Below are 17,992 nucleotides of genomic sequence, written 5' to 3'. Positions count from 1 at the left end.
CCGCCTCCCCACCCCAACCTCCACTGCCAAGGGCCTCTGGACACACGCTGACAACCGGCCTCAGTTTCTCCACGGGGCCCTTTCCATTAAGGAGCTACCAAGGGAACTGTGCCAAAGCTTTGGTGCCTATGAATTCAGACTAATAATTAAGCCCCTACAAACTGCCTGTAGATAAACATAATCCCTGCATTTATACAGCCCTGCACGAATTTCAAAGCCTTTTCACACATATTATCTCATATGATCTCCCACAATAATCCTATTGGGTAGTTACTGGGAAGAAAATTAATGTCCTTATTTTGTAGAGGAGAAAACCAAGACTCAGAGAGGGAAGAGTCTTGTCCGAGGTCACACAGCTTGTGGGGGGCCAGGGTCAGGCCCAGGACACAGGTTCCTAACAGTCCGTGGCTCATAATTATCCCCTTGCCCGGGATCCTGGAGTAGCCTCTACAGCACAAACCCTCTCAGCTCTTCTGCCCATGTTATAGATGAGGTGGCCAAAACTCAGAGAAGTTAAGTAATAGCCTAAAGTCACACAGGCTCTTCAGATCCAGGACATAATGCTCGTCAGTTTGACCAATCTGACCTTAATCCCTATCCTTAGGCTCTTTCTGGCTTAACTGAGGCTCCTTCTCAGAACCCAAGCCTTCAGAACCTCTTCCTTGAAGTCTGGGACTATTAGAGAGCTCCCTTTTCCATGGCTCTCTGCACTCCCACGTCCTTATTCACTCACACATTCATTTGACAAACATTCACTGAGGCCCTCCTCTGTGCCTGGCATTATGAATACCACAGTGTACAGTGGGCCAATCTCCTGCTCTGGAGGAGCTAGCCCAGGCCGGGGAAACCTGGTAAGGCTTCCTGGAGGAAGGGGCACCCAAGATGAATCTTGAAATATGATTAGGGGGCAGGCAGCAGAGAAAGAAGGAAGACTGTTTCAAGCAGAAAGAGCCAGAGGTAAGAGAGAGCAGCACCTGTTCAGAGATGCCATAAGTGAGGCAGTTTGGCTGGAGGAGAGAAGAGAGGTAAAGCTCATGCAGTGCTGGAGAGGGACATGTGGCAGGGTCGTCATCCCGTCAGGCCTGTGTTAAGGATGCTGTGGAGGCTGTGTAGAGGGTGGGGCTGGCCCTGGGGACACTGTGTTCCCAGTCCTTTCTTGTCCAGGACCCTTGGAGCCAGCCTTGCAGGCTGTGGGGATGTGGGAGGGGCCTTCCAGGGCACTCTTGGCTGAGCTTGGGGGAAACTTTGGAGGCCAGGGGTGGGGGGTGGTTTGTGGATGGGGTAAGATGTGAGAGCCAAAGCTTCCCACCAGTGGTCCCCAGTGAGGTACCCATTTGAGAGCAAGCAGAAGGAAGGGCATTCTAGACAATGGGAACACCATGTGCAAAGGCCCAGAGGCAAAAGAGAACAAAGCCAGCTGTGGAGCTAGAGCCGTTCAATATGGCTGAAGAGGGGATCTGAGCTAGGTGGAGCCCCTACTGTGCAGTAGGAGTGAACTCAGACTTTAATGGGTGAGAGTCCAGGGGTTCTGCAGATGGTACACTGCAGGGTCCAACCCCAGCTCCTACTACCCAGGTGTCCTGGGGCAAATTATGTCATTTCTCTGGTTCTCAGTTTTCTCCTCTATAAAATGGGATTGTTGTGAGGATTATACAAAACAATACACGAAACATTTAGCATATGATAAACACTTAATAAATGCAACCTATTTTATTATCGCTCTCATTAGTATTACCATCATTAGCAGTTTTGCAGTGAGAAATCCAAAGTGGAGTACCACGTTGTAGGGGAGGAATCTCATTTTAAAAAGTAAAAACAAGTTGCAACGTGTGCTTATCTGTAATCTCCACATTCACAGATATGTGTGAAATTTCATCTGCAACTGTTTTCTCACGGTGTCATCCCATCCCAAATCAAACGATGATGTTGGATGTTGGATGTTGGATGTTGTCACAGGAATAGTAGGGGCATCACAGCAACTGGTAACAGGCTTGAGGCTGGGAGTGGGTGCAGGAGAGGGGAGGGGGCCTCTCTCAGTGCCCGGAGGGGTGACAAGCCGCATGTTTCTGAGCTGGTATGGTGGGGGACACTTTGAGGACTGGGAGTGAATCTACCTGCCCCAGTTAGGATGAGAGTTAGAATCAGCCACGTTTTTCTGGAGTGAATGCTGTGAGCAGAGTCTGGGACACGGCCCCTGCCTCCAGAAGTTTATCATTTTGTAGAGTTTTGAATTAATCTCATAGAATCTGCATTGTTTAAGCACGGGGATTAAGATTTTCAGGTGTTAACCGTGAGACCCCATAGCTCCAACATGGTCAGACAGGCCAACGAGGACCAAGAAGCCTGTGCTCCAGAGTCCTGCCTGGTTGGAATCCTGCCTCCATCTGTGCACCTATGAGCCTTAGACAAGCTACTTGTCTAGGTTTTGGTTTCCTTCCCTATACAACTGAACCAGTAATTAGACCTACCTCAAGGTTTGTGTTAAGATTCAAAGAAATAACGCCTGTACAGTGCTTGACATGGGGCCTCCCACGTGATCAGGGCTCAAAAACTAGCAGTGGTACTTGCTGATGTGATGTGGTCATTGCCAATATGATGTGCTTCTCCTGGGAAGCTTGATGACCAATCTCGGAGCTCCAGGTAGACTGCCTATGGAGAGGGGCAACAGGAACCTCTAACAGCAGCTGGGGAACAAACTGGGACTTGGCCTCAGCAGTGAGAACAGGGAAGGAGGTCAAATCAGCCACAGGGCTGGCTGGACAAGGACCTCTAACCAGCACACGGGGTGCAGAGCCTGCGGCAGGGCGAGGTCTGCATTGGGAGTGCTGGTCTACGTCTTGGTGGAGGTAGGGAGCAAGGCCAATCATCTTCCAGGCCTTCTGAAATTCAGAAACATGAAGCTTTAAAAAACAGCACACGCACAAAGAAATGGTTTTTTGCAGCTGTTTTGGCATTTGGGGAGTAATTTACCAACTTGGAGTTCAACTTAATGAAGTCGGAGGTAGGCAGCTTCCATGGGAGTTCTGCTTCCTAGCAATCTGTGTTCGCCCAGCCGGCAAAGAGGGCCGATCGGGTGGTCGGTGGGGAGCATTAACAGTAACATGTTGTGTATTTGTCATCAGAATGGAGCCCCCAGGCACAGGGGTAGTGCCCATGGCTACTCAATGACGCATTTGTCATGTGGCCACTGACACAATCAATTGACCCCCTTACACACCGGTGTTTACTAGCCATTGTATAAATATTTCACCCCTCCCTGGCTGACACATAATCTCTTCTTTGCTGCCTCTGACAAATGAACATTTCTCTGTAGACTCTTAAATGAGTATGTGTCACAGCTATGTCACTGATTAATTTTTTTTACCACCATGAACAACGATGCATAGAAATGTAACTTATATTCATTTCCCGGCTTGAGCCTAGCTGTCTAAAAAATTCCACCAGCAGATACGACTGACAGACAGCTATCCTAGCGCTTGGGCGTGCTGACGTGTGGTTGTGTGAGTGCCAGCTTGTTAATTACGGGCTTTCTGTTCCGGCCTGGCTGCTGAGTAACCAGCCACAAGGACCTTAATCACTGTTGGGGCCGGGAAGGGCCAGCTTCAGAAGGCTCCGGGGGCTGGCTCCTCAGCCCAGCCTAACCACACACATTTTTTTCCTCCAAGCGTTGGCCACATTTGCCTCTGGGCCTTGGTTTGGGAATGCCCCTGAAGTCACCCTGGTAACACTCATTGCCACCTTGAACTCTTCACCCACTGATCTGTGCGATCATGAGGGTAGGGACCGGGTCTTATTTGCTAAGCACAGGGCGGATGCTCCCAAAATATTTGCAGACATTAAATGAGCCATGGTGTAATTACTGAACAATGTACCAGCCACTTGGCACGTATTGTTCATTTCATCTTTTCAATGAATGTTCTTGGAGCCCCTACTATGCAGACCTAAAGACCTGGGGCCAGAGGAAAAGGTGACCATTGCTTGGAGAAAAAAATGGAGTGCCTGGTTAGACTGAGGTGGGAAGCCACTCCCGGGAGTCTTCAGAAGCTGCCATTCCTGGGCCCAGTAGTGATTAAGGTCCCTGTGATGGTTACTTGGCCGCTGGGCCAAAATGAAGTTCAGGTTCTAGTGGTGCAGGACTAGAGGTTCTCGGAGTAGGCACTATTTGTACCCTGGTTTGCAGCTGAGAAAACTAAAGGGCAGTTCTTGCCATTGGAGTCTGGCTAAGAGCCTGTGTCATCGACACCAGAGCCTGCACACCTAACCGTCCTCTGTCAATCTCCCCACACCCACCATCCTTTCCTGGGGCCGCCTTAGTGTCCCCCCACTGCAGCTCAGCTCCCCGCCTGTCCTTTCCTCTCCTTCACATTTTCCTCTTCCTGGCAGATTCCAGAGTCACCTTGGGCTTCAGAGCCGACTCAGCATCCCTGCCCCCCACCCCGACCCTGTCCATCTGCTGCTTCCCCCTCCCTACCCACCCACCCACTGGCACAGGACTGAGCCTTCAGCAGGTGTCTAGGCTGCTCTCACCCCACCCCCTACCTCCATGCACCTGTGTCCCATGCACCTGTGTGCCTTCTCTGATGTCATGTAACCACTGGCTGGGAGCCAAGTGCACGACACCTGGGGGAACTTCCGATAGATTAACTAACTCACACCAGCTCCACTGTCGCCCGCAAGCCTCTCAAGAGACTGACCTGAGGGAATTCCCTGGTGGTCCAGTGGTTAGGACTCAACATTTTCACTGCCGAGGGCCCGGGTTCGATCCTGGTTGGGGAACTAAGATCCCATAAGCCTTGCAGCGTGGCCAAACAAATTAGAAAGGGAGATTGACCTGAGATATAGGGACCCTTCCCCTGCCTAATGTCGTGTCCCTGGAGTCCACACAAATCAGTCAAAACCACTGATGTATGTAGTAAGGTAGAGAGCCTGGAATGGGAGACAGTCTGAATCCCAGTTTCTCTATTTACCCACTGTGTATCCTTGGGCAAGTCACCCATTTTCTTCTTGTCTTTGACACTGGGGTTGCTGATACCCCTTTCACAGGGCTGTTATAAGGGTGAAAAGAGCTCACGTGGAGCAGCACCAGGCATGGTGCCTAGCACACAGTAGGTACACAGTAAATGGCAGACATTTCAAGGAAAGGACTTTCAAGACTCCTTCCCATCTTGACCAATCATCTCCCAGTCAGAGAAGAAAAGCTGATCGAACCCATCTCCTGAGACACATGCAGGTGCATGTTGATACCCAGCCCACACGGACCTAGGAGGTAGCCCTCTGAGACCCCACGTATCAGGTGGCACTGCCCACCTTCTCCCCTCCTGGCCTGAGTGGTGTGGGAAGAGGGGCAGCTCTAGGGAATGAGATGAAACTGCTGGGGGTGGAGCTGCCCAGAGGATCTGCTCTCACTTTCAATAAGCATCATCCAAAATGATGGCCACATATGAACATTCAGTCCAGGCAGCACTGAATGAAGGACATGTTTATGTGCATTCTCCCACCGAAAAGTCCCCCAAACCCTCTGAGTTAGGTATGACCGACCTCCTTCTACTGGTAAAGAAATTGAGACCCAAAGAGATTAGGGAAACTATAAAAGGTCACACACAGAGCCAGGACTCACTTGAACTTGGGTCTACCTCCTTCCCAATTAAATGCTCTTAACTACCATCATATGTCACCTCCTTCAGATCTCCTTCCCCACTATGCTTACCAAGTGTGCTCCAGGGGGCAGGTACCACCTGCTCGATGATGTCATCCAGGGCCTGTGCTGTGACGTCACAGCCCCAGTGGGCCTGCCTTGCCCCACCTGTGGGGACTTAGTGGTGCTGAGGGCAAGGTCAGGGGAAGGAAAAGCCCAGATGATGCAGTACTGGGTCAGAACCAGGATGACAGCAGGTCCGGGGAGGGAGCTGATGCAAGAGAGGGGCCCACACAACTGGCCCTTCAGTTGCAGGCTTGGCTGTGCCATCCCCCATACATTTCCTTGTTCGAAATGGAGCGTGGAGCCCCGGAAATCAGGACAAAAGCACCACCCACAGCTCTGGTCTCGATGACTCAGATTCCACCTCCCACAGCCTCTTCCTGTGTGTGTTTCTGAATGTGTGCGTACCCGAGCATGCACCCCGCCAGTGCATGAGACTGTCAGCTGTGCGTGCGCGTGTGCGCACATGCACACACAGGGATGAGTCCACATGTTTACCTGTGTCCATCTGCAGACCTATTTCCAAGCCTGAGCCTGCAGGATATGACGACCAGCAGGGTCAGTGATAATCACAATGTTGGTAGCAGACGCACTTCCTCTGTTCAAAGGCACTGTGCTAAGCACTTTACATGTAGCATCATGTGGAATCCTTACAACAGCCTTATGAGGTAGGTACTATCATTATTCCCATTCTACTTATGATGCAACCAAGGCTCAGAGAAGTTACACTACTTTTCCAAGGCCACACAGCCAGGAAATGGTGTAATCTTCAGATGCCAAAGCCTGTGCCCAATAAGATGTGCTTTCCTCCTTGCCCCCTCTAGGGGGTTTGGAGAGAAGACCCCAAGGGTCCTTTGTATGCAGAAAGCAGCCAGGGTCCCTGAAGGAAAGGGGGCCAGAAGCCAGAGTCTTGGAGGAGAAGGGGGCAAATAGCACATAGATGCCTGAGCAGGAGGGGGCAGGGCAGCTGTCTCTCAGAACAGGTGTTAGAGAAGCTGTGACAGCCACTTAGAACCATAGTGGCAAGCCTCCTTTACATGCCGATTTGCATATATTTGCATGTATTTGCATCACGAAATCCGTGGAATCGGCCTTAATGGTCCCTGCCTCGGAAGACTGGCAGAAGCTAAGAGGGTAGGAGTGACAGGGAGGGCCTCGGGAATTCGGGAAGGGAAGGAGGGAAGAGGCAGTACTGTGGAGGCACTGGGAGGTGCTGGGCACTGCTAAGGGACACTTTCTAGGGGAAAGCAGGAAGATTCTTCCCCCTGTGTCCTGAGTCCATCTCCTGAGGGCAGCGGGGAAGAGCGGGGTGGAGGTGGGCGGAAGGGAGGCGGGGGTGGATTCAGAAATCGGGGAGAGCGGAATGGGGTGTGGGACCTGAGTCAGGGGGTAGGACTCGACAGGAAGGCCGAGGCTGAGTCGGGAGCCCCCAGCCCCGGGTCCTGGGAAGACTGGCAGGAGGACAGGGGAGGGCCTTGCACGGCGTGCCCCCGCTGGGCGGCCGCCCACTCAGCTGCTGGAGCTCAGTGGCTCGGTGTTGGGCGCCATCTAGTGGACATATGAGGGAACGCTCCTTCTTCCTGCCTACTTTGGCGCAGCCCCTTCCTCTGCCTGCCTGAAGAAAATGGGTATCTGCTTTGCCCCTGCGGAGGAAGCACATCGTGGACCACGGTCTTGCAGCCCGCCTTCGGAATGGGCCTGGGAATTGCGACTTTCCGGAGGATCACCAGCAGGGAGCTTCCTACGGGGCTCAGGTCAGGCTAAGATAGGCTAGTATAGCTAAGTGATGAAGAGCTTAGGCCTTAAAGTCAGAAAAACATGGCTGTGCCAGTTACTAACATTGTGACTTTGGCAAATTAACCTCTGAATCAGTTTCCTCATCCGTCAAAGGGGGGTGATAATAGTTATTTGTGGGACTGAAAGGAGCGAATATATGTTAAGAGCTTATTAGTAGGATCAGGATTAGGGAAAGGCAAGTGAGGTGCCTGGGATGCAAAATTTAAGGACTTGGGACTTGCAGGATACTGAGAGACCTCTTTAAAATTTGTGCCCTAGGCCCCTCATTCTTTTCCCTCTAGTCCTGGCCTTGCTTATTAGCACATGGCTTGACACCGAAGGAGCTATTGTTGGTCTTATTATCACAGCATTCCTGCTGCAAGGATGCTAAGCCTTGGAAGGCAGCCCTACCCCCAAGGCCCAGAAGGAAGTAGCACCCCAGGTCCCATCTGGCCTGGTCTGGCAAGGGTGTGAAGCGAAACTGGAACCCAGAGAGGTGAAGGGTCACTTCCCAATGAGTCAGGAATAGAGAGGAAGTCACAGGCAGATAGGATGGAGGGGGATATTGGGTCACAGATTTTGTGTGGCTTCTTAGATTCCCTGTGCCCAACTGATAGACAAGGATGGGACTCAGGCCTGTTCCACAGGGGGTCAGTGTGATATGTTGGTGAGAGTTGGAAGTGGACTGTGGCCACATTACGGCCCTCTCAGGATGACCCTAAAGGGCATCAGTGAGGGGAAGTCCCACCCAGTGTGCAAAGCTTTGAGCGGTACTCTTGGTCCAGAAGAAGAGATGGACTGAGGTGTGGACATTCCCTGACTTCTGGGAAGTAGTGAATGTCTTGGCTGGTTGGTCAGGAGCCTGGAATGAACAAGACCAGCGTCAGTGGCAAAGAGGACTGAGGAAAGGTAGATGGACAGACTTCTGGGAGTGGGCACCAAGTGTGCAAACTTCCAGTCTCAGGTAAACACTCCGCAGGGCGTCCACTGCCAGGAGGCTCTGAACCAGGCAAATAGAGTGATTCTTCAGGTGGGTGAATCTCTGCCTGTCCACCCCAAATGCCTGCACCATAGCCCTTGAACAGAGCGGTCATGGTGCCAGGGATGGGGATGATGCGTGGGCCCGACAGCCTGGGCTCCCCTCACCAAGGCTGAGCTGGTTCTACCACTCTGCGGGCTCAACCCACCTACCGCGAGACCTACCCTGAGTGCGTGATGACTCTTCCTCAGAAGACCAGCCAAGCCCCTGGTGGCAGGTGGATTGCACTGAACCCCTTCCTTTCACCCTGGAGGGAACAGTGACTCATCCTTCCTGGAACCAGTGAAGGCTCAGGATTCGGGCTTGTCTTCCTTGTCCACAGAGCCTCTGCAAAGAAGGTACAAAAAAGGGGTCATCTAAGACTTTTACACTTTCAGCTCTTACATTTAGGTCTTTGATTGTTTTGAGTTAATTTTTATATATGGTATGAGGTAATCGTGGGACAGTCATCAGCAGATTCATCGCTCTTACTCCCTTGACCTCATCACCCACAAGCGGTCAGCCTGGCAGAACGGTGGAGCGGCCTGTTGAATGCTCAGAAGATGCCGGCAGGGGTACGACACCTGTGAGTTTGGGCCCTGACCTCTTTGACAGGGTATTTGTTTTGAACAGCACTGTGTTCCCTATACCTAGAAATTACACGTCCCAGAATCAATGTGGCAGTGGAAGTGGCCCATCTCACTCTCAGATTTGCACAACTTTTGCTTCCTGTCCCCCAAACTTTAGGCTGTGCCAGTTAGAGGTCCTAGCTCCCAGGGAGGGAGAACTTATACCAGGGAACTCAGTAATGTTGCCACTAAACTGAAAGCTGTGACTGCCACCTGGCCACCTTAAGCACCTCATACCAGGGGACCAATAGCCAAAAAGGGCATCACTGTACTGTTCAAGGTCATTGGGACTTCCCTGGTGGTCCAGTGGTTAAGACTCCACTCTTCCAATGCAGGGGGCGTGGGTTCGATCCCTGGTCGGGGAACTAAGATCCCACATGCCGTGTGGCGTGGCCAAAAAATTTTAAAAATATTAAAAAACAACAACAACAACAAGGTCATTGATCCTGGTTGCCAGGAGGAACCAGGGCTGTAGCATGTAGATACAATGAAGGCAGGGCAGGGTATATCTGGACCCAGTCAGGAGATTCATGGGGCATCTCCTAGAACCTCCTACCCAGTGCTAATTGACAATGGACAACCTCAACAATGCCAATCCCAAAAGGGCAGACAATCCAAGAATCAGACCTTTCCAGGATGAAAGTCTGTATGATCTCATCAGGTTAGTAGCTCAGATCTGCAAAGGGCTACTTGAGGGGAGGCGGGGAGGGAGATAACATCATCAGTTATGGACTCAGGACCAGCTACAGCAGTGGGTCCTGGCCTTGCTTCATTAACCCTCTTGCCTATATCTTCCTTGAGATCCCATCAGGCACGATCTTAAAGGGGACTTGTTGACAGTGGACTGTGCCTCCCTTTGAGGAAAAAGTGATAACAACTTTGTTCTCACGGAAGAAAATGGAGGCCCCGTGGTGTGGTATGGAAGTCAGGTACAACGAGAGGGCTCTAGGGGATCTCAGTGGCTCGAGGGGTGGGCCGTACGGAGACACAAACCTTCCTCCTCAAATGCCTTAGCTACCTCCTCGCTCCTTCTGACACTGCCCCTCCGCTTTCAGGCCTAGACGAAAGACCGCACTGTGCAGTGTGGGATCTGGTTTCCCAGTGCCACCAGGGGCTGGATGACAGAACCCAGAAGTTTGGGGTGCACTTGACGCCCTGGGCTAGGTTGTGGGTGGGAGCTGTGGACCCCTCCAAGGTGTGATCCTCCTCACAGCCTTCGGCAGAAGCCCCCTACCACATGCTGTGAGCACACCGGCTGAGCCCTGCAGTGCCTCTCTGTGGCCAGTTTGAAGCACAGCCAGGACAGCAGGGCATCATTGCCCCAACTAGCCTTGCAGCTTCCCCGCCCTCGTTTCCCTTTGCCTCACCCTTGGCCCCCTGGTTTTCACCTGAATCCTAGCCACAAGCTCTGCTTCTAGAGGACCTAAGACAAGGGGTGTCTGAGAGCCATCTCCCCTGTGTGTCCCACTTCGTGGCCACTGCCGGAGCCCATCTGACCAACCCAGCCCTGCTGCCGAAGTCAAAGAAATGGAGACCTCAGGGGGGGCAGGAACCAACCAAGGACTTTCCAGATGGGGGACAGAGAGTGTGGGCATCTGAGAGGAGGAAGCGCAGAGCAGAGGGTAGAAAGTCAAGTCCCAGTGAAAGTTGTCTCCTGTAAGTGGGTCTCTCTGCAGGGAGATTTGGGGAGGGAGTGGCTGGAGCCTGGAGGTGAGAAGGGAGGACAGTATTTCCTCCCCACATCGGGTGGACATGCCCATCCTCGCAGGGCCAAAGGCAAGTTCCTCTGAGCCCCCTCAGACTTCCACATTCCTGGGTTGGGGAGTGTCTGATTTGCAGATGATCTGGACCGTGAAAACGGCAGGCGTGAGTGAGTGGTGCTGGGGGCAGGAGGAGATGGCATCAGGCAGAAGGTCTGGAGCAGCAAACAGGGACCGCTCCCTTTTCTACTGCAAGGAGGCCAAGAGGGGCTGGACAGGGGCTGAACGACCCCCCTCCTGGCCGAGGTCTCCCTGCCTCTTCTGGCTACTCCAAATCCCCCAGTTCATAAACACTGCAGGCTTCTGGCACGATCCCATCTCTAGAGCACAGCTTCACACTACAGTGGAGTTGTGTGCCCCAAGAGGGACCGTCCCAGTGGCAGTCTGGTGGTTTTCAGGGAGGCTGGGCAGGAGGAAGTTCAAGCAGACACTAAGAGACCAAATGTCCCTAATGTCACCCCTGCCCCCATCCTGCCTTTCTTTAGATGTATGGGAAGTACTCCAGGCTGGGGGCAGAAGTCCTGGCTTAAAACTGTTCTGCCTGGAATATAGCCAATGTTTTATAATAACTATAAATGGGGTATAACCTTTACAAATTATGAATCACTACGTTGTACACCTGTAACTTATATAATATTCTTCATCAACTATGCTTCTATTTTTAAAAAAAGGGACTGTATTCTGCTAGTTCCTAGGGTCTTCCCAGTCATTCTTCTACCTCCAGGCCAGACCCCACTTTTCTGCATTTTTAAGGCAGAAAGAGGGGCAGGTAGACCAGGGACCTGAGCCCCAGGCAGGGGACCCTGCCTGCTTAGACCACATAAGTGGGACTGAAGGGGGCCATCTATGATAGAGTGCGTGAGAAAGGGTCCATAACTGTCATTGGAATTCTCATAAAAGTTTTGCCCCGCCATGCAGCTTGCAGGATCTTAGTTCCCCAACCAGGGATTGAACCTGGGCCACGACAGTGAAAATGCTTTCCTGGTTAGGAAAGCCAGTGGTTAGTGGCTTTCCTAATCACTAGGCCACCAGGGAACTCCCTAAAAGTTTAAGATCTGCATGTGCTGTCCAGTATGGTGGCCACTAGCTACATGTGGCTATTTCAGTTTAAATTAATTACAATAAAATAAAACAAAATAAACTCATTCAGCCTCTCCAGCTCACCAGCCACACAATGTCTCAATGGCCACATGTGGCTAGTGGCCACCATGCTGGAATCACAGATATAGAACATGTCCATCATTGCAGAAAATTCTACTGGACAGCACTGCCCACTAACTTTAAAAAATTTTTTCCCACCTTTACTGAGGTACAATTGACAAATAAAACTGTATGAATTTCAAGCATATGTGCAATGCAATGTACATATATATATTGTGAAATGATTATCACAATGAAGTTAGTTAACACATTCACCACCTCACATAGTTACCATTTTTTTGTGTGGTGAGAGCATTCAAGGTCTACTCCCTTAGCAAATTTCATATATATTTTTTTAAATTTATTTAGGCTGCGCCAGGTCTTAGTTGCAGCGCACAGGATCTTCACTGCGGCATGCGGACTCTTAGTGATGGCACGCGGACTCTTAGTTGCAGCATGCATGCGTACAGGGTCTAGTTCCCCGACCAGGGATCGAACCTGGGCCCCCTGTATTGGGAGCGCAGAGTCTTACCCACTGGGCCACCAGGGAAGTCCCTCCCTTAGCAAATTTCAAGTATGCAGTACAGTATGGTTTACTGTAGTCACCATGCTGAACATTAGATCCCTGCCCACTAACTTTACACACCGGGAAACTGAGACCTGCAGAGGGGGTGACCTGCCCAAGGTCCCAAAGGGAGTCTAGTGGTAGCTGCAGGACTAGATGCTCTTCATTAAATGTCTTTCAGTGAAATTGCATTAAAATATCTCCTTATAGATACAGCTCACATCAACAGCCTGGGGTGGAAGGGACAGGGCTCTAGCTTCAGGGGTGGGGACGGGGGGAAGGGAGGGGTTCTGTGTTTGTTCCTCCCCTCCCCGCTCCCAGGGTTGCCCCAGCCCTCCAAGATAAAGGAGGCTTAGAGGCCTGGCACTCCCTCCCCTCCCCCACGATGACCTCATCCTCACAAAAATGTGCAAAGGGCACTGGGGAGGGGCTGCGTGGAGGGGAGTGTATGGGTGGGGAGATGGCATAGTCTTCAGGCCAGAGAAACTGGGGGCGGTGAGAGCTGTGCGGACCCTAACCGGTCTTCCTGCAGGCATCTTCCTAAAAATGCAAGGATGAACCTATCACCTGTTTGAACTCTTCTTGGAATGGAGACCAAATCCCAACCAAGAACAACAAGGGTCTTCATGGCCTGGTCCCTGAGGTCCCTTAATCTTGGGTGGCCTCAGACTCCCAGCCTCTTTGATCTGTCTCTATTCCTCACCAGGCTTGCGTCCCCCTCGGGACCTTTGCCTGGAAGACCCTCCTTCCCACCCCCAATTAACTTCTAACCATCTTTCTGATCTCAGCTTAAGCACGGCTTCCAGGAAAAGCTTTCCCAGACCCCCAGGCCAGGTTGGCTTCCTCTGTTTCACGTTCTTATAGTGCTTCCCTTCAGAACACTCATTTTGGTGTGTAATTATACATTTATTTGGGGTACTTTGATAAATGTCTCATTCCCCTAGTAGACCATGCTCTCCACAGTCTGTTTCTGCTCATTGTTGTACCTTGTCGGGAAGGGGGAAATTTCCCCCTGTACCCCTCTTAAGCTCTTGTGGCTAGACTAATAATAAAATTGACACAGGGAGATTAACAGATTAACAGAGAAAAAGAAACAAATTTTTTTTTAATTTATTTATTATTTATTTATTATTTATTTATTATTTATTTTTGGCTGTGTTGGGTCTTCGTTTCTGTGCGAGGGCTTTCTCTAGTTGTGGCAAGCGGGGGCCACTCTTCATCGCGGTGCGCGGGCCTCTCACTATCGCGGCCTCTCTTGTTGCGGAGCACAGGCTCCAGACGCGCAGGCTCAGTAGTTGTGGCTCACGGGCCTAGTTGCTCCGCGGCATGTGGGATCTTCCCAGACCAGGGCTCGAACCCGTGTCCCCTGCATTGGCAGGCAGATTCTCAACCACTGTGCCACCAGGGAAGCCCAAGAAACAACTTTTAATTCATGTGCATGGAGGTCTCATAGAAGTGGGACCTAAGAAGTGGCCAAAGCAGGCAGCTTTTAGAGTTTTTAGACAAAGAAGCAATAAATAAATGTGTGAGAAATTGACAGGACAAAGAAACATGGGTTTTGGGTGCCCAATTAGTGAAGAATTTAAGCAGAGTTTGGGCTTGGGGCAGTACGTTAAAGAAGTAACAAGGTTTGTTCATATAGGCTTCTTGGCCTGACTTCCTATCTTTGGTGATAAGGGCATCGTTCTACCTCCAGATGCAGGGAGTGCATCTGTCACGTGAGAGATTGAGTTCCTGCTTTCAGGGAGACAGAAAGGAAAGTCAGGGTGTCCCTCTTGCTTTGGCTGTTTCTTAAGTCACTTTAATTCAAAACAATCAATATGCCATTGAGGCACATTTTGGGGTGGCCAACCACGGACCCCAACAATCTCTAAACCCTTGAGCAGCAGTTGGTCCATGAGAGACACTCAGTAAAAATATGAGAGATGTCTAAACATGGGGAGAAATATGAGAAATAAAATGAAATGATCAAATGGGAGTATTCCTTCCTGCAAGAAACGTGCCCCTCAGAGCACACCCCCACACCAGCTGGCCCAAATGTGGGTGACGGTTGTGCCCTCTACCACACAGAAGGGGAGTGAGACCTGGAGGCCACTGGAGACAATGGAGGTGATCAGGAGTCACAGGGGTGACAGGAAATTAGATGAGGAATAACAAAATTGGTGGAACGGACAAGATGACAACCAGGGACCTTGGGGGATGGTAGAAATAGGACAAGTGCAACGTGGTCTAATTCAACAATAGGATGCCATGGGATGATTGATTAAAACAAGATCAGGGGATGTACCAGGGCGATGGGGTAACAGGCAAGCTGGTTGTAGTCTAAAGTCACCATGTAGTCAAGTGTAGTCTAAAGTCACCGTGGAAGTGAAAATAGTAACAAAGAATGGGAAATGTTTATGAGCACTTGCTGTGTTTCAGGCTCTTTGCCCATATTATCCATATATCTCCATGGATTAATCTTTACAACAACCCTGTGAGGTAGGCACTATTATTATCTCCACTTTGCAGAAAAGGAAACTGAGGCACCAAGATTTAAGTAACTTGCTCAGGTCCCAGCGCTGGTAGAGGTGGGGGTCAGGGTTTGACTTTAGAGATTTGCTCTTAATTACTACATCATACCATCCCCTTCCAGTGAGCAAAATGATATTCTAAGTGACAGGGGCTGTAGCCGTCAGTCTATGGTGCAGGTGGGGAAGGGGAGGAGCACAGAGACATGCAAAGGGGTACTGGAAAATTCCCTTCCATACCCACCCCTTGTTTGGTTCTGTCCCTTCCTCTGCTCACTAGTGTCCCTTTGTCCCATGTGTTAGGGTTAAGATTTACTACTGTCACATTTCATTCTTATTCCTCTCTCCCTGCAAAATGCCAGAGAGGCTGAATCAAACCGCACAATAAAGACCATGGGAGACAGAAAGGCAGGGCTGGCTATGGGAAGGTCTTTGGGGAGATGGAGTATCAAGGAGTGAGAAGACCCAGACAACTGAGGTTTGTGAAGCACACAGAAGTGTTGCTGTAGGTTATAAGGTCTTTTGAGAGATGAAACATTGGAGAACCTGTCCATTGTTTTTGGTTTCTGGACTGTACCTTATTGTTAAACCGTGGCTCCATGCATACTCTGGGTCATGTGAGCCCTGCAGCTTATGTTTGGTTTAGACCAGAGCAGGCAGATCAGACGATGATGGTCAGTAATGCAGTCTCTCTTGCCAGGGTGAACTGGTAGGGGTCCAGGGTTAAGGTTTGAAGAGGGACCCTTCTAAGGGGTACCTTTTGCACACGCGGTACCACTGAAGGAGCCACAGATGATAACCCCAAAAGAAAAAGGCAGCTCAGCTCAGATTACCAGCCGTGGCTGTCCATGGAGTAAAGTGAGTTCCCTGGCTCAGCCTGGCATTGCTGATCTTGCTGTAGGTGGACTCCTTGGGCAGCGAGAATGAAGGAGGTCTGGTTAAGGAACAGGGATCCAAGACAGCCCCCCAGGGAAAGAGCCCCTTCAAGGGACATGAGCCACCGACCCAGTCTCCTTCTCATTCCTTTGAGCTGGTTTACCCTGCACACTACCATTCCCCCTGCTCTCTTCTCCTAGGATGCCTTCAGCTCTTTCAGAACATGCTGTGACCGCTCTCTACCCCCAATTTCTGAGACCAACAGCCTTCCCCTGGTCCAAATCATCTTGGGAGGCATACACCCCAACAAGGGAAGAGCTGACTTGGTACTCCACCCTATTCTTAAGTATTCAGAGAAAAGATCAACCCCAGAACTCCATGCTCCCCTTCCTTGAGGCCACTGACCTCCCTTCAGCCCATCCATTAGGGGCCAGGGCTGACATCTGCTGTAGGCTTACTCCAGAGCCCCTGTGCCCTCAACCCAGACCTGGTCAGTTGCTCAGTGCTCTCTTGGAGGCCTGGAGGAGGGCAGAGGACAGCCTCGACCTCTGGACTCCTGGACTGCAGCTCCACGGAGTGGAGTTCAGGGAAAGATCCCTTGGACCCAAGTCCAGGATCACAGGGGCTTCAGGCCTTGTCTTCTGGAGTCTGGGATGCCTCCATTCCCTGCCTTCGTTCTCACTCATCTCTGTCTTGGCCTGTTTCTGCCCCTAAGAAGGCTGAGAATGGAAGAGGAGGTGGGGAAGGAAAGACCTGCATCTCCCCCCAGAGCCCGAGGCTCAGGGACACTCCCTCTTCCAGCTCCCAGTGACCCTAGAATTAAAGAGTTCTCCTTCCCCCACTGTGCCCAGGCTACAGGAATCCCCTGAGTCTGCCCTGTTCCCTCAGTGACAGATTATGGGGACACAGAGAGAGACACAGACAGAGGCACATAGAGACAGAGACAGAGATTAGAGAAACTGGGAAAGAGCCAGGGAGAAAGAGGGAAGGAAGATACTAGCCAAGGGCCAGATGCTCCACCAGCCCCAAAGGGTTGAGTCAGAGAGGGGAAGTAGGGTCAGAGGGAAGGAGGTGGGTCTTCTCTGTGGCTCTGCCCTGACCCTCTGACTCAGGTGTCCTTATCTTGGAGTCACTGAACTTGGATGGGAAAAAAATTACATTATTTTCATTAATCTCTAGCTGAAATGTAGCATGTCCTTCAATTATGACAGCAGCAACAAACCAGTCATATTAGCCACAACTATGGCTTTGTCAACAATCAAAATCATATATATATTTGTATCATATTACAGTATTGCAGAGAGTTTGAAATATCATTCATGCTCATCACTGCTTCAAAATTATGTGAGGCATCAACCTACTGCTAGATCTTATTTAAAGCATTAATAAAGAAGTACATATATTACTATATCACTTAGAATAGTTTTATAACAGTATTGCAATATATTTGGTTTCCTTTGTAATCCTACATATTTCATCTTATGCATTTTTAGAACATTATTCTGAGATCGGGCCCATATACTTTACCTGATTGCCAAAGAGGAACCTGACACAAAAAAGGGTTCAGAACTCCTGCATCTGGGCCCTGACCAGGACCCCCCCGGCGCCCATCCCTGCAAGCTCCTCGTGCCCTGTACTAATTTACCCAACTCTCCTCTCTTGCTGGGTTACTCTGAGTCCTCCAAGAAGAAGCCGCCAAGGCAGGATGAAACGTGCAAGGATTTGATTAAAGCAAAGCAAGGGAGCCAGGAGCTGGGAGAGCTATGAAAGAGAGAGGGAAGGGAGGAAGGGTGAGAGGAAATATCCTAGACCACTTATGCAGAAGAAGGAAAGTTCCGCAAGCCCATGGGGGAATTCTCGAGTCAATGTCAGCTGTGAGAGGAGCCCCCTGTCTCCCAGGGCTAGGCCTGCCTTAGGGTCTCTGCTGAGCTTGGTCATTGGCTGGGAGCGGCCCAGTGGGAAGCTGGCCTTAGAGTAGGAGCTGATGGATTTCGGAGAGAAGCAGCTGAGGCCCTTGGTC

Source organism: Balaenoptera musculus, chromosome 3, assembly GCF_009873245.2.
Source record: "Balaenoptera musculus isolate JJ_BM4_2016_0621 chromosome 3, mBalMus1.pri.v3, whole genome shotgun sequence".
In the NCBI taxonomy this organism is placed as follows: Eukaryota; Metazoa; Chordata; class Mammalia; order Artiodactyla; family Balaenopteridae; genus Balaenoptera; species Balaenoptera musculus.
The sequence above is the reverse complement of the archived record's forward strand: the minus strand, read 5'-3'. Positions refer to the sequence as shown.